Consider the following 16,187-nt stretch of genomic DNA (forward strand, 5'->3'; position numbering starts at 1 on the left):
ATGCCTTTTTATTGGTGTTGGTTATTTGCTTAATTTTATATAAAATATATGCAAAACACTCCATCAGTACATCATATTCAACTAACCCTTGTCAACAAAGGTACTCACAGACAAGTTTAACCTTGTCACAAAAAGTGTAAACCTGTATTATTAGTTTCACTTGAATCCTCTATCTATCCATTTCTTACCCGATATGCTAAGGTAGACAGTCATTAACAAGTGCATATTTTGAAAATGCTTAGACTACAATTTAATCTGTAATAAATGACACAATAAATGTATAACATTTGTCAAAAATAATAGTAATTTTACAATAATAAATTACCAGTGACAGCATATGTTGTAAACATTTATGCAGTTTACATTTTATATTCTTTCACATGACAGTCAGTGTAGTTAGTGGCAAAGACCCTCGGCTTTAAACCTCATGTCAGCCCACTGTGTGAATCTAATCAATTACTTGACCTGTATGGGATCCAATTGTATAGGTTAGTACCTGAAATCAGTCTAATTAATAATTAATCTGTGTACCTTTAAAATGCCTCGGAGCACTGTTTCATAGTGGAAAGTTTCTAAATACAATACACATTTTTTTGCTAGCTTGGACATTCATAGTCAGCAATCAGTATTAACTTTGGAACATCAGGGTGACTCAGGTAGGGAGTCTGGATTCACTGTTACACTCTATTTATGGTTTTTCTCCATGTATCCTGGCAATAATGGCCTGGTGCAGGCTGTCATTCCTTGAAACAAGACCAGCACTCAAGATGTTGTTGCAGCGCAGCCACTATGAATGATCTCCACCTCTGACTAAAGGAACAGGAGTCCCTTGAGGAGACGAGTTTAATATAACTAAGTTAATCTGAAACACAGCACATGTATATGAGATTATCCATCCAACCATCCATTATCCAACCCGCTATATCCGAACTACAGGCCAATCCCAGCCAACACATGGCGCAAGACAAGGAAACAAACTCCAGGCAGGGTGCCAGCCCACCGCAGATATGAGATTATGTTTTGGCTAAATTTCAGTAATTTTAAAACATCACAGTGTTTAGTGTCTAGCTAAAAGTTCTTTTCCAGATTCCAGTTTACCAGTTTGGTCAGAAGTGTGAGAGAACCTGAGATGTGCAACAATGTTTCTTATTCTAGCAGTGGTAACATCTCAATAGCAGGACACTTAGTTCATAAACTCTAAAGAAAAGTGAATAAATGGCTTGAGGAGATACCTCTGAGGTGCAGAACAGTTTGACTCCTCTCCTTATTGCCAAAATGCTAAATACAATATACAGTACAAGAGTTAGGTGACACATGTAGGTGAATGTGTCTTATTCTTTTTCATTATCTGAAGCACAAATAGGTATGGGTGTAGGTATAACACAGGCAGGGTGGAATGGGTGGAGAAGAGTGTCAGGAGTAATTTGTGACAGACGGGTATCAGCAAGAGTGAAAGGGAAGGTCTACAGGACGGTAGTGAGACCAGCTATGTTATATGGGTTGGAGAAGGTGGCACTGACCAGAAAGCAGGAGATGGAGCTGGAGGTGGCAGAGTTAAAGATGCTAAGATTTGCATTGGGTGTGACGAGGATGAATAGGATTAGAAATGAGTACATTAGAGGGTCAAAGTCAGAGAGGCAAGATTGCATTGGTTTGGACATGTGCAGAGGAGAGATGCTGAGTATATTGGGAGAAGGATGCTAAGGATAGAGCTGCCAGGGAAGAGGAAAAGAGGAAGGCCTAAGCGAAGGTTTATGAATCTGGTGAGAGAGGACATGCAGGTGATGGGTGTAACAGAAGAAGATGCAGAGAACAGAAAGTTATGGGAGAAGATGATCCGCTGTGACAACCTTTAACGGGAGCAGCCGAAGGAAGAAGAAGAAGATCTGTAGCACAAATAGGATGAAAAACAGCAACACACACAACATGAAACAGTGAACTAATTAGTCATTAAGTGACTTGAAGCACAACAGAGTATAAGAATCAATTCAATTTTCAATTTAGTTGCTATGTAAATTCAGAGAATACAATGCGATATTTTGAACATGTTACCAGTTAACAGCAGAAATCACAACACAAAAGTGAGATTAACAGAACATCTCACTTGCTGTTAATTATAATAACAATTAATTGTATTTATATAGTGCCTTTCACATGCTCAAGGTACTTTGTTCTGTCTTTGCTTTGATTGTAAGGACATGGAAATTTGCTGTCTTACTGACTGTGGATGATGATACCTTAGTGTTCTTCTCTGGTTGTTGACATACATTAGGAACCATTGCATCCAGAATTATTGTAAGAACTTTAAAATGTATTAAAGTTATGTATGAGGTATTTCAATTTAATTCCTGGAACGGCCACGTAGTTGTCTGTGTGGGTAAAAAATCACAGGTTTTTTGATTATAAGAGGGTTGCCCATCAAGAATTTGTTTAACAGGAGCAAACAGTCAAACAACAATGCTACTCAGAAGTGCTGAAAAGCTTACTTGATTCTGTTAGAAGGAAAAGACTGATTCCAGGAAGTAAATTGTCACACCTCGTACACTTGTGTACTTTCTGTATATGTTGCATGCCATTTTACTGTTATATCGCATAACATTTGAAAAACTATGAGATGAGATGGGAAGATAAGTGGGTACAAGGCCCAACATTTCTCTTAGACAGCAACAAAGAATGTTTAAATGTCTCATTTCTCATGTAATGTATTTGGAGAAATTTATAAGAAAATGTAAACAGTGGCAATTCCATGAACAAATGAAATATTTTTGTGGTTCTACCGCAAAGGTGAGATGACCAAAAGATATTTGCAAATGAGACAAATATGCAAAATCACAAAACAAAGAAAGAAAGTCTCTTATCAGATGTATAGTTCACCAGATGGCAAGTGTAGGGGCCATGATGTAAAGTGAACAAGGAACATTTAGTGGCAATGATAACATTCAATAGTATTTCAACCTTTGCACAGGGTCATTTTTCTTTTATAGGTAATAGTACTGTAAATATCACCAAAAGTCACAGGTCAGCTGATATGTGACAAGCTCCTTTATGAAATGTGAAAAGAAGCAAAATGTCTTTCTGTGGGTATAAAATAAATATATACAGTTTTATTTTTATGGATGATGTTCATAACAGTTTTTTCAGTCATACTTTAAAGAACCTCCTCCTTTCTTCTATTAATATCTGCCATGGCCCAGGATACATTTTGTCACCCATTGTCACTGAGTTTGTATTGAACTCCCACCTTCAGTACAGCAATGTGGAACAGAATTAAGGGCAGGGTTTTGGTTTATAAATCTTTTTCAGAAAATAATGATAAGTTTTAAATGGTAAACACGCAATTACATATTTATATTAGGCTAATTGCTGAAATTCTTTCTCTCTCTATCTCTCTGTATGTATCCATCCATCCATTTTCCAACCCGCTGAATCCGAACACAGGGTCACGGGGGTCTGCTGGAGCCAATCCCAGCCAACACAGGGCACAAGGCAGGAACCAATCCTGGGCAGGGTGCCAATCCACCGCAGATCTGTCTGTATGTATACAGTATATATATATACATAAACATCCATAATATAGCATTATAGATAGACTAGCCAAAGTACCTGGCATTGCCCAGGTATAGTATATTTGTATAATGGGTTAAAGTAGAGGGTGGCATGGTGGCGCTGCTGCCTTGCAGTTAGGAGACCTAGGTTCGCTTCCCAGGTCCTCCCTGCGTGGAGTTTGCAGGTTCTCCCTGTGTTTGCGTGGGTTTCCTCCAGGTACTCCATTCCAAAGACATGCAGGTTAGGTGCATTGGCGATTCTAAATTGTCCCTAGTGTGTGCTTGGTGTGTGGGTGTGTATGTGTTTGTGTGCGCCATGGGGTTTGTTCCTGCCTTGCGCCCTGTGTTGACTGGGATTTGCTTCAGCAGAACCCCGTGACCCTGTAGTTAGGATATAGCGGGTTGGATAATGGATGGATGGATGTATAAGACAGAAACTCATTTTGAATAGCCCTGTATGTTTGTTTGTAAGTTTGGGTGTCATTCATGCAAAAGTAACTGAACTGATTTTCACAAAATTGTGCAAATGCATTGTCTTTGAATCATTTTAAAATATAACTATTATAGCATACAGAGAAGAAGGGTTTAATGAAGTAAGGACCTGGGAAGTGAACCCAGCTCTCCTAACCGCGAGGCAGCAGCACCACCATGCCACCCTGTCTTATACAGTATGTTTGAAATACATTTTTGAAATTTACCCTGTATTATATTTATAAGCATGTAAATGAATCTATTGATTTTGACTACATAACATTTCATAGACAGAGGATCAATGTAACTTTTAAATATTACTAAATAGTCACGTATATAGTATATTATGTATATAGTATATACATAAAGTAATTTCCAACATTCAACAAAAAATGTTTTATGGTTTGATAAAATGATGATCAGTGGTTACAATGGCCAAATGTTTGAAATTATTATTCCCTGCTAATCTTTGGCTATTTACATTCAGCAGAATATACAGTATGTTAACAGAATGTATGCTATTTTGTTACATTTTGATGTATTCATTCATTAATTTTTCAAACCAGCTTTTAAGGTACCATAGACTATCCTCTCTGTACAAGAGACCGGATAAGGACCTACTTTGGACAGCTTGTCAGTACATCACAAGCATGTTTTAGCTTCACAATCCTAGAATTTCAATCCAGAACCTAAGAACTGTAATGGGCCAGAATGAATCACTAAATTATTCAATTGCGATTCATCTGTCTTTCTACATTTCCATTCTCATTTATGTTTTGGGAGAATGACCAAAAGAATAATATCACTTGTACAACTGAGGCTCTTGTACCGAGCTGCTGGTCTCTCCATAATAGAGTTGGACCCTTCAGAGGAAGGGGAATCATTTGAGGTGTGTTAATTCATGGAGTTAGAATGCACTCTTAGCACCTCCACGAGACATGTACAATACATGGTAATTGCCCAATGGGAGAAGACTCAGGAATAGACTCAGGACAAGCTGAAATGATATATCTCAAATGGTCTGGTAGAATATGACAATTCTACAAAAAGTGTTGGAAAAGATCACAGCAGATAGGGTAGGTTTTTGAACTCAGCTCAGCATATTGGCCAGGAAGTTCTCATCAGAATAAGTGGAGTGGAAATGATGAGTACGACAACAGCTGGAATAAATGTAAAAAGATCTGTCAATTTGCTACCTGTTACCAAATATACAATATGGTATACAATATACTGAGCCAGCCTGCTTCTATACTAGTGCACGATGAAGTCTTCAAATATGTATTACTGTATCTACTGAACATATTCTACTGAAGTGAAATGCACGAGGACTGGCATAATTTGGACTACTTCCAAGATTCGGAGATAGTGAGTGACCCAAGGCAATTTATTAATAGCATTCTACAACAATTATTTAGCAAATGTTATTCTATGGTCCTTACACCAAAAATGATGCATCAGCAGATTTGGGAAGTTATTATTCACATTCACAAACTAACAAAGAGTAACAAAGGTAATAAAATGTGGATACAAACTGCGAACTGAGTTAATATGTCTGCTGCAAAATGAAACACAAACAAACGCCACTAAAAATGGCCATTGAGATCCTTTGAATTGAGCAAAAACTGTTACAATATGATGACTTAAATCAGAATCAAAGAACCTCACATGATAAACACTTCTTTCTACACCCCTGGCATTTATCTGTGAGCAGATATTATTACCACATCGATGGGTATTCTAGCTGTTATCATCGAAAAAGAGCCAACTAATCTTAATGGTTTGTAAAGTAGTTACCTGCATTGGACTGACATTTATCAAGATCATTTTAGCACAAGGGCCTGTGCAGCAAAAGGTCTTTTATCAGGAAGGGGTATCATTATGAATTATTGTTTGCGACTAGGTAGAAAATTGTACTTTCTAGCCACCTTTTGTTGCTATAAATCAACCAGTCACATCTCACCATTCTCCTACTTAAAGCTGCTGATCCTGGGTTTTTCTTTTTTCCATTGTTTTGTTGGAAAAACCAGACAGTTCTGCTTGGTTTTTGTCAATGTAGCATGTGCAAAGAGCATTTCATAGAGTGTGCTACAGTGAGGAATGCATTAATTGCCTGATATATGAAAATTGTCAAATTAAAGTTGAGTAAAGCCCTACGATTGCACATGTTTACTATGTAATGCATATTAATAAAGTGCTTCCTCTGTTCCATGCCAAGCTAAGGCATGCAGTAATGAAATATGTATTTAAATCGTTATTTAACTTGATTTGATTCATACAAGCACCCATATTTTAGAGACTGGTCACAGTTTCCCCTCTCAGCTGCCTGAACTTGGGGGTGTCTATAGTGTTACACTTTAACTATCATGCATTCTCTACTGTAGAAGTGACAGATCTGTTGGCAGTGGATAGAATTTAAAATTTTTTTCTTCTTTTTCATCCTATATCTTATATTTTTGACTTTTGTTCCAGGCTGTGTAGGTTGTGCAGTCCAGCAGGTAAGACACTTCACTTTAAACTTCCAAGGTTGCTGATTCAGAACCACCACTGACACTGTTTGTGTGACTATGAGCAAGATGCTTAACCTGACTGTGCTCCAATTATAAAATAATGTTAAACAGATGTACTAAGCATTTGTACTTATAAGTGAGATAATGTTCACTATAGATCAGGAGCTATTGACTTGGGTCACCATTGAAAAAAAGAAAATTCATTCTCATATTCCTGGAACAAATTCAGAACTTCACTAGCCTTGTGGAATAGAGAGTAATTGTACTTAATATGGCTATCCATACAGGGGTCCACTGCTGTTATGAAGGGATACATCGGATGGGCAATGATGTTCAGATAACCAATAGTAACCCAGTATTACTCTGTTTATACCTAATGCTTGCATAAACCATACTGTTACATTTATGGCAGCAGAGGTGTTGTCAAAACCCAATAGGATGAATGTCTAGTATCAGAGGACCTTGGGACAGAACCTGCTGTTTTCAGTAGTTAGCAGAATCAGAAAAAATACTGCTGTAACCATCTCAACCATTCCATAAAGGTTGGTTCAGAAAGATTAAAAGAAGAATCAGATTAACAGACTCCATAAGGGTGGCAAGAGGGCTCAATGTCCTCTAGTGCGACCTGTGCTCACAGCCCATCACTGTACAGCTTGATTGGCATTCACCAGAGAATATCACAATTGGTAGTTCCGCCATTGGTACCTTGTTCTCTTCACAGATGAGAGCAGATTCAAGCTTAGCACATTTGACAGACATGAAAGAGTTGGGAGATCCCGTGGTAAATGGTATGCAACCTGCAACATCATCCAGCATGACCAGTTTGGCGATGGGTTAGTGATGGTCTAGGGAGGCAAATTTGGATTGTCGCACAGACCTCCATGTGATAGGCAATGGTACCCTGACTGCTGTTAGGTACCGGGTTGAAATCCTCAGAGTTATTGTCAGATCTTATGCTGGTGCAGTAGGCCCTGGGAATGTGTAGGCAGTTCTTGAATAACGAAGGCACTGATGCCATTAACTGGCCTGCAGGTTCCCCGGACTGGAATCCAATTGAGAACCTTTGTGATATTATGTACTGGTGCGTCTAACATTGCCAAGTAGTGCCACAGACTGTCCAGGAGATGACTGATGCCCTGATCCAGGTCTGGGAGGAGTTCCCCAAGGACACCATTTGCCATCTCATCAGGAGCATGCCCTCACATTGTATGGCACGTAGGAGCCATACACACTACTGAGTCACATTATAAGTTGTCACATATGAGTTATGAGTGATGAAACTCACACAAATTGGATCAGACTGTGATTTCAGTTGTTGACTTTGATTTTTGGTGTGATGTTGAATTCAGCCCTCAATGTGTTGGTGATTTTGGTCTCCATTGACCGTTGTTACATCATTTTGTTCTCAGCGAATCACATGGTATTTCCAATTGAATATTTTGTTCATTGAGATTTAAGTGTTCCTTTAATTTTATTGAATAGTGTGCTTTGTTAGTGCCTACTCAACTCCTTTATTAGCATGATCTGTAACTGAGTAGCTCCATCTGAAAGACAATTTGACCCAATAAAGTAATTGCTCAGTATAGACAGTTTCTATAGTTTACACCAGCTGAAGGCGCTTCAAAGTACAAAAGAACAATACAATTATTTACAATTATTTCAGACAAATCAAGCTCTGGCAGCCTGCAATGGGGGACAGTGAGTTGGAGATGAATATTAAAGTGTTGATTCTGTGTTGAAATTCCTGCCTCTTAGACATTGAAGCACACTGTCTTAAATATAGAAGATTACTTTTTAACTTTATCTGCCATGAACGTCAGTGCATGAAACAAACCCAAATGTAAAAAATGACAAGGATGAAGTTGTTGTAAGCAAGCAGTCAAAAATAAAATGTGGCATTTTAATATTTATTTTTTTGTATCCCTGTATTCACCTTAGCTGAAAGACAACATATGTTTCCACAAATACCTTACATAAAGCATGTCTGAAAGCTCTCTGGGTGATTAGAAACATTCTTAAACTTAAGAGGATATCAAAGGATTGACAAAGCATTTAGTCTACCAGACAGTTATATTACTGTTTACAATACAGACAGCTTCCTTAGTGCTGTGCTTTTTCATTTGTGGGTATTTCTATCTATCTATCTATCTGTTAAAGAGTGCAATGATCAATTAGCTGATGTTTAAAATAGCCAGGCCCGCCGCCAGGGGGGACAAAAGGGACTCTGGTCTGGGGCCCTAACGGAAGGGGGCCCCTTCACGCTTCATTTTCTTTATGCTGATGTTGTGCGCGTAGATATATATTCGGACAATTATTTAAATTACATGTAATAGAAAAGTTAAATCATTTAGCTTACAACAATACAAGTGAGTGTTTTAATAGCAGCTCGCTCCATGCAAGTAGATATCGTGCTCATGTCGTGTGAAGCACGCTTGTCAAAGGAGGCCGGCAGTGGTACGCTTCTCAAAGACAAAGGAGAGCCGACGCCGACGTCCTTGAGCTTGACATTGAGTAGTATGTTTGTTGTACAGGGTACGTGGATAATGGATTGACTTCATCGCTGTAATTGAATACTTCCGTTTCACACACACAGGCGCTGTTCTGTCCCAGACAACAGTGATATTGTTATGCACTATCGTGGATGTTGACGTGTATGGTGTAGTAGAAGTCCGTCTCCATAGTTTGATAATTCATTCGCTTGGGTGTTTATTGTTGCTTTTAAAGCAGTGATGAGTGTGTGTTGGTTTTGTGTGTATCACTAAAGATTCTGGATCACCTGGATTTTTTGAAAACTTTGAAGTTTGATACAGCAAGTTACCATACTGATTGTACACCATGTAGATAACCCTAACCGTTAGTATATATTAAAATGTTCAGATGTTACTCCTATTCATTGCATTGGTATAATTGTACCGTTACACGTTAGATAATACATAGGCCTATCTCATTAATGTATTGTTTCAATTCCGCTACGAGCTTCCGTTAGCACTGGCTTTCCTTCTCGCAGTCAAACTTTGATGTTCGAAAGGGCTTAACTCATCAAGTATGGTATTCATAAATGCAGCATTGACGCTGTCGGATAAACTACATTTCGATCATTTTGTATACGTATTTGAAGGTTTTGGCATGTGGGGATCTGGGGGAAGGCAGAGGGGCCCACGCGTACCCAGTTGTCTGGGGCCCAAATATTTCTGGCGGCGGGCCTGCAATAACATCTTTAATAACTCACCAATCTGTGGTCCTTGCCTCCTTCAAAGAGACAATGAATTCTGTCTTTTATGTCAATGAAAATAAAATGAGATCATCTCACAGACTGCAAATCAGTGGCACTCAATCCTGCTGTAATAAAATGTTTTGAGACACTGAGGCTGAGACATGTTAAATAGAATATTAAAAATAGTTTGGGCTACCTCCACTTTGCATGTTGTCACAACCGGATCATAGAAGATGCAATTGTGAAGGAAATTATTTGTATGCATTTTTCTATATTTTCAAATGTATTCTTATGTACATCCATCCATCCATCCATTATCCAACCCGCTATATCCTAACTACAGGGTCACGGGGGTCTGCTGGAGCCAATCCCAGCCAACACAGGATGCAAGGCAGGAACAAACCCTGGGCAGGGCGCCAGTCCACCGCAGGTCGCTCACACACACCCACACACCAAGCACACACTAGGGACAATGTTTTTCTCATCTTTACACCTTTTCAGAGTTCATAAGATGGTTTACTGCTCTCTTACTGTCTTTATTATCTAAGAACTATAAAACCTGAAGGAATGCATTTGTTAGCCAGAGAGACTTCAGTTGAGTGTAGAATTCACTCATCTCTTTCCAGTGGGTCCGTTGAATAAATATAAATTCAATCCTTTGCAGAGTAACTTCAGAAAAAGTATTTAAAAGAAATCAATAATACGATATTCTTTCCACTACATATCATTCTGGTACATCTGTATAATAAACGCTATTATACCAGGCACTATGTTTGTAATATAGCTCATATCAGCTCGGTATTTTACACTATTGACCATCAAAGCCTTCCACAAAACTCTTTCACTTTGTACTTGATGCCACACTCTGCAACTCATCACTTTCACACGCCGATCCAGAACACTGGCATTCTGAAGAGCAGTGTCCTGGGCATCTATACTAATAAAAGACAAAGCCCTCACTCACTCACTCACTCACTCATCACTAATTCTCCAACTTCCCGTGTAGGTAGAAGGCTGAAATTTGGCAGGCTCATTCCTTACAGCTTACTTACAAAAGTTGGGCAGGTTTCATTTCGAAATTCTACGTGTAATGGTCATAACTGGAACCTATTTTTCTCCATATACTGTAATGGACTTTAGCTTGATGGCCGTGGGGTGCAGGGCTGCGTGTCACATCATCACACCTCCCACGTAATCACGTGAACTGACTGTGACCACAGTACGTAGAAAAGAAGGAAGAGCTCCCAAAGAGCGCTGAAGAAAAACGCTGAATACTTTATTTGCGAGATACAAGTTTAATGAGAAAACACGAGGTGTAAACAAGACTTTGGATCACTTTGTAACGGAGTTAAAATTGCTGTAGCGAGAAACTTTTAAGTGCCGGGTCTTAGCTAACATTAAATAAAGCCGTGGACATCGCAACATCACACAAGAGAGCAGTTCACATGAACTGACTGAACGCAGTACGAGTGATCACTTCCATGCATCAAACCTGTTCAAAAAACGTATTACACAATTGACAAAGTGGGAAAAGAATATGCTCCAAGCTGAGCTCCACAGCTAACGCGGTCTTGCGGAAGCAACTTCGTCATGCTGCCACTAAATACTCACAGAAAAATCCACAAGTTAATACACACGCTGTCTCTAGAGTTTCGCCACACTCAATGTATTCCTCACATCCCTGTTACACCCTCTGATCTCCCATTTCAATTCAGATGCCTCCAATTTCCAGTAAAACTCTGCTTCGTGATGAGAAGTAATAAGTCTCAGGGACAGACCCTACAAAAAGGTTACCATTGATTTCAGGCAAGATTGTTTTTCTCCTGGACAACTATACGTTGCATTCTCAAGAGTGAGCTCGAGCAGCTTCGTCATATTACAACCAGAGTACTGAACTGACAATGTGATATATAAAGAGAACTATAATAATCGTAATAAATGAACAATAAAACAGCGGAGAACTAGTGGATTATATAAAAAGGCTGCTTCCTTGGCAAAGCAAGGAAAAAGGATGGCTTTATATGTCTTTCGTTTATAAAACAGCGGAGAAGCTGTGTAAAGGCTGCTTCACAAAAAACCAGCGGAGCGCCTTATATGAGCAGGCAGTCAGCTAAAGAAGGGAATCAATAAATATCTATAATCGTAAAAACGAACAAACAATAGCGTACAAGCCGCGGATTACATAAAGGAAATGGGTACCTGAACAGTAAAGTAAGTCTCGAATAGCTACACAATAACTATAACAATCGTAATAAATGAACAATAAAACAGTACAGAACCGCGAAGCAAGGAGAAACGACAGCCTTATATGGCGTTCGTTTATAAAGCAACAGAGAAGGTGTGTGAAGTCAGCTACACAAAAAAACAGAACAGCACCAAACTCTGAATGTATTCCTCGCATCACCATTATACCCTCTGATCTCCCATTTTAATTGAAATGCCTCAAATTACCAGTAAGGCTCTGCTTTGCGATGACAATTAATAAGTCTCAGGGACAGACCCTGCAAAAGGTTGCCATTGATTTGAGGCAACATTGCTTTTCTCCTGGACAAAACTATACATTGCATTTTCAAAAGTAATCTCAGTGCACAGCTTGGTCATATTACAACCGGAGTGCTGAACTGACAACGTGGTATACAAAGAGATCCTTAACAGATAGTTATTGGTATATTTTCCCTCAGTTTAAAAGGTTTTCTTTTCTTCTTAATAAAAATTTAAAATGCAGCCCTTCGTCGCTGCGAAGCGTGGGGATTTTACTATATATAGCATATACATATATATATATATATATATATATATATATATATGTAGATATATATATATATATATGTAGATATATATATGTATGTATGTATGTGTATATATATATATATGTATGTGCATGTGTGTATATATGTATATTTATCTGTATGTATGTATGTATATATGTATATGTGTGTATATATATATATATATATATATATATATATATATATATATATATATATATATATATATATGACAGCAACACTCATAACAGTCACAAAACAATTACATTGACAATCATGTTACGTTATTATTAAAATGTTTCCTTTTCTTTTTCATAACTTCTTTAACACACTACTTCTCCGCTGCGAAGCGCGGGTATTTTGTTAGTATAATATATAACTCTGTGCCACTACACTCTTTGTTCGTGGGTAACTGTGTGACTCAGATCAGCTGTACCTTATTAAATTTGCTGATGACACCCTCAATGTAGGCTTGCTAAACAACAGGAAGACAACTTACAGAATAGAGGTATGCCTTCAAATAAAGTGGTCTCAAGAAAGCAATATTTCTATTAATATCAGCAAAATCATAGACTTGGGCACAGTGATATGTAAATGAGCACAACACATCTCTGTCATTGTCAAGAAGGCTGGTGAGTTTACATACTCTGTTGTTTTAGGAAAGCAGAGTGATATCCATCCATGCTCTCCAATTTCCATGGGACATAGTGGAGTCCCTACTGACTACATGGTCTGTTAGAATGACACTTTCTGAGGTCAGAACTACAAAATACTACAGAGGATTGTGAAGTTAGCATAGAATATCATTGGCACTCAGCTCCTTTTTCGTCATAAAGCATACTACATTTGGATGGCAAAAAGAATCAATAAAGATCTCAGCAACCCTGCATATCCACCGTTCCGCGACCTCCATTAGTACCATTAGCACTTGCACCAGCAAATTCAGAGGGCTACTCAACAGCATCACATATTGAAAAACCTTCTATATACTGTATATTATGCAGTAAATGTTTGTTGTATTCAATGTATGTTGTTGTATTTCTTTTCTTTTTTTGTTGTTGTTGGTATTGTATCATTGTTACTAGTCTGTGAAATACATACAAGTAAGAAATACTGTACATTGCACCATCTACATATGATAAGAATCTTAAACTAACCTGAATATTCACAAATTGCTATGCATTTTCCCATAAGGGCATCCTTCATTTTTGAATTTTTAAAGTTATGTAAGTTAACTTCAAACGGTTTAATTCTTTTTTATGCATAGTTAAATTGATAAAACTAGCAACATTCCATCGACCAGAGGTGAAGTATGTAAAAATACATTGATTTTCCTTTTATTCAAGGAGAATTAGTGTATTTTTTACAGGAAGTCAAATGATTTACAGCCAAGAGAGCATGCTTAGCTTATAGAGGTGGTTACCACTAACCTGTAATTCATCCATCTTCTTTTAGGAGAGCGCTGTCTGACCTCTGACCTGCAGCAGACCTGAAGCATTCATCATGCTCTGTTTGGTAATGTGGTTAACTACCTACTTCCTCCTGTCAGGAGGTACAATCTTGGAGGCTCTAGGAGTTAAGCAGGTACGAAAACTGCACAGTAAATTTTCTATGAATGAAGAAATTTACTTTGCAACATCCTGTCTCAAAAGATATGCTTCAGCGTGAAATAAGAAATGAGTCTACTTCTATTTTTGCCAATGATGAGTCAATATTCTTGGCTTAATATTGGTTTATTCTTATGAAGGGAAATACAGTTCTTAGCATTCCTTGATAAAAAGTCACCACTCTATGTGTATGAAATGATACTAAACAATGAGTCAACTGAGACCTATGCTCACCCGTTTGATTTTGTGATTTACTGTTGTTTTATTGTAAATGCATTTGATAAAAGTAACAATAAGGTTAATTCCTTATCTTTGTTGCACTGCCTGAATTCTGCACACTGTGCAAAATGGTGCACTTTGGTTCAGTTTCTTAGCCAACTTACTGTAATAGCACATGTTAGGGGATTTTTGAGAGTAACACCAAGGCCAGGATGAAACCAACTAATTAATCACAGGGATAAAATTATTTTACTGTTCAGTGTGCTGTTGAATACATGACACTGCTTTTAGGTACTACCTAACCTGAGTGTAGAGCATATAGTATGGTCAATAAGAATGTCTCATCTTAACTATTTGCTTCATAATATATTCTCATAAGCTTGTCACATAGCCACACCCCTTTTACATTCTTAATTTTCACTTGCGTGACAAAGCCTAACGATGATACTTCACCCAAGAGCATTTACATTTGGTTCTTATCTTACTTAGGGACTTTTTTCTATTCCATAATTTATTCACTTGTTAAGTCCCAATATCACTATGCAGAACAGTAACATTTTTCATACCTTGCCACCAGGGTTCTACAAAGCTCATGTGCCTCTTCTTTCGTTTAGTTTATAATTCGAGAGATGAGTGTTCCATGTGTAAATGATTTCATACATAGGGTGTTAATACTATGCGTAGTGTAGTTTGTCAAGACAGTGAACATTGTTATCACGGTTGATGATGAAAGCACTGCTAAATATCCAGCCACTGTTTGGAAAGAAGTAGTAAGTAGATTATGCACTTATTTACAAACTACAGCTTCTTAAACCTGATTATAGAAATAAAAACCTGTGTTTTCCATCATGGTGAAAACTAAAAAAGGATGTGGATTTCAGTTTGGTATAGTTCATCCTAAAGTGTTCTGAAGGTTATTCTAAGCAATCACTTCCAAATGCACAGCACTCTAAAGGGTTATGATTGAAACTATTTTCCATATTAATATAAAAGTAATGTTAGTGCTTTAGTCAATTATATATAACAAATCTCAGTGCTGCTGGTATAGGCTCTGGCTCCCAATAACCCAGAAATTGATTATAGCGACTTTGAGCATGTTATGTCATGTTAAATTACATTTTTTTGTTTCCTTTATTTTTCAAAGTCAGTTGATGTTATTCAGAAAATACAGAGTAGTAAAGCCCACCATGGAATTACTGCATATAGGGTGCTGGAACCAACCATAGATGGGGTGACAGTACATCACATTGCACATACCCATGTAGGAAGAATGAGCCACATCAGTCACTACTGCGAGAATTCAATTTATTTTTTTACTCATTTTTGAGGACAATGGAAATAAGTGGGATAGACCAGAAGAGTGGAAGATATGGTGCAGTCAACCTAACTTCTTGAGTAAAAAAGGGTTCTACTGCTCAGCTTTTCCTATACTTGTGCATCTGGTCCAGAGTGATCCTGTGAGCGAGAGATTCAGGGTTTGACTTAAGAAAGAAAACCAACTGTAGCAGGTGCTCCAGATAAGCTAGAACTTCATTCTAATGGTGTTAAAGGTTTGATGTCCTTTTTGAGGTTAATTCATGCTGCTGGCAAAGTCTGCAAAGTAAGTGCATGTGAAGCCATGATGACACAGTAACATGCTGTGCAGCAGTCGTGCTGGCCATTCAGGCTACAGAAACTCTCTTTTAGCTTCTTCTGTTAAACGTGCTTGCTACTCTATATTGGTATGTAAGCCTGAATGCTGAAGACAAAGAACAGCGTTAGACATGGAGCAATAACAACCTCAGCCCTACATAGCTGCATGAAGTTATTTTCAAATGCTATCCCAGTGGGAAACTCCACAAGTATATCCTCCAAAG

At 38.0% G+C, this 16,187-nt stretch overlaps 1 protein-coding gene across 1 annotated transcript in view; it reads right to left on the reverse strand.

Annotated features, from left to right (window-relative positions):
- The window catches only part of arhgap15 (Rho GTPase activating protein 15), a 657,673-nt gene that overhangs the window by 83,768 nt on the left and 557,718 nt on the right, over window positions 1-16,187 (reverse strand). The gene's annotated exons all lie outside the window — the stretch shown is intronic.

This window comes from Polypterus senegalus, chromosome 6 (genome assembly GCF_016835505.1).
Source record: "Polypterus senegalus isolate Bchr_013 chromosome 6, ASM1683550v1, whole genome shotgun sequence".
Lineage (NCBI taxonomy): Eukaryota > Metazoa > Chordata > Cladistia > Polypteriformes > Polypteridae > Polypterus > Polypterus senegalus.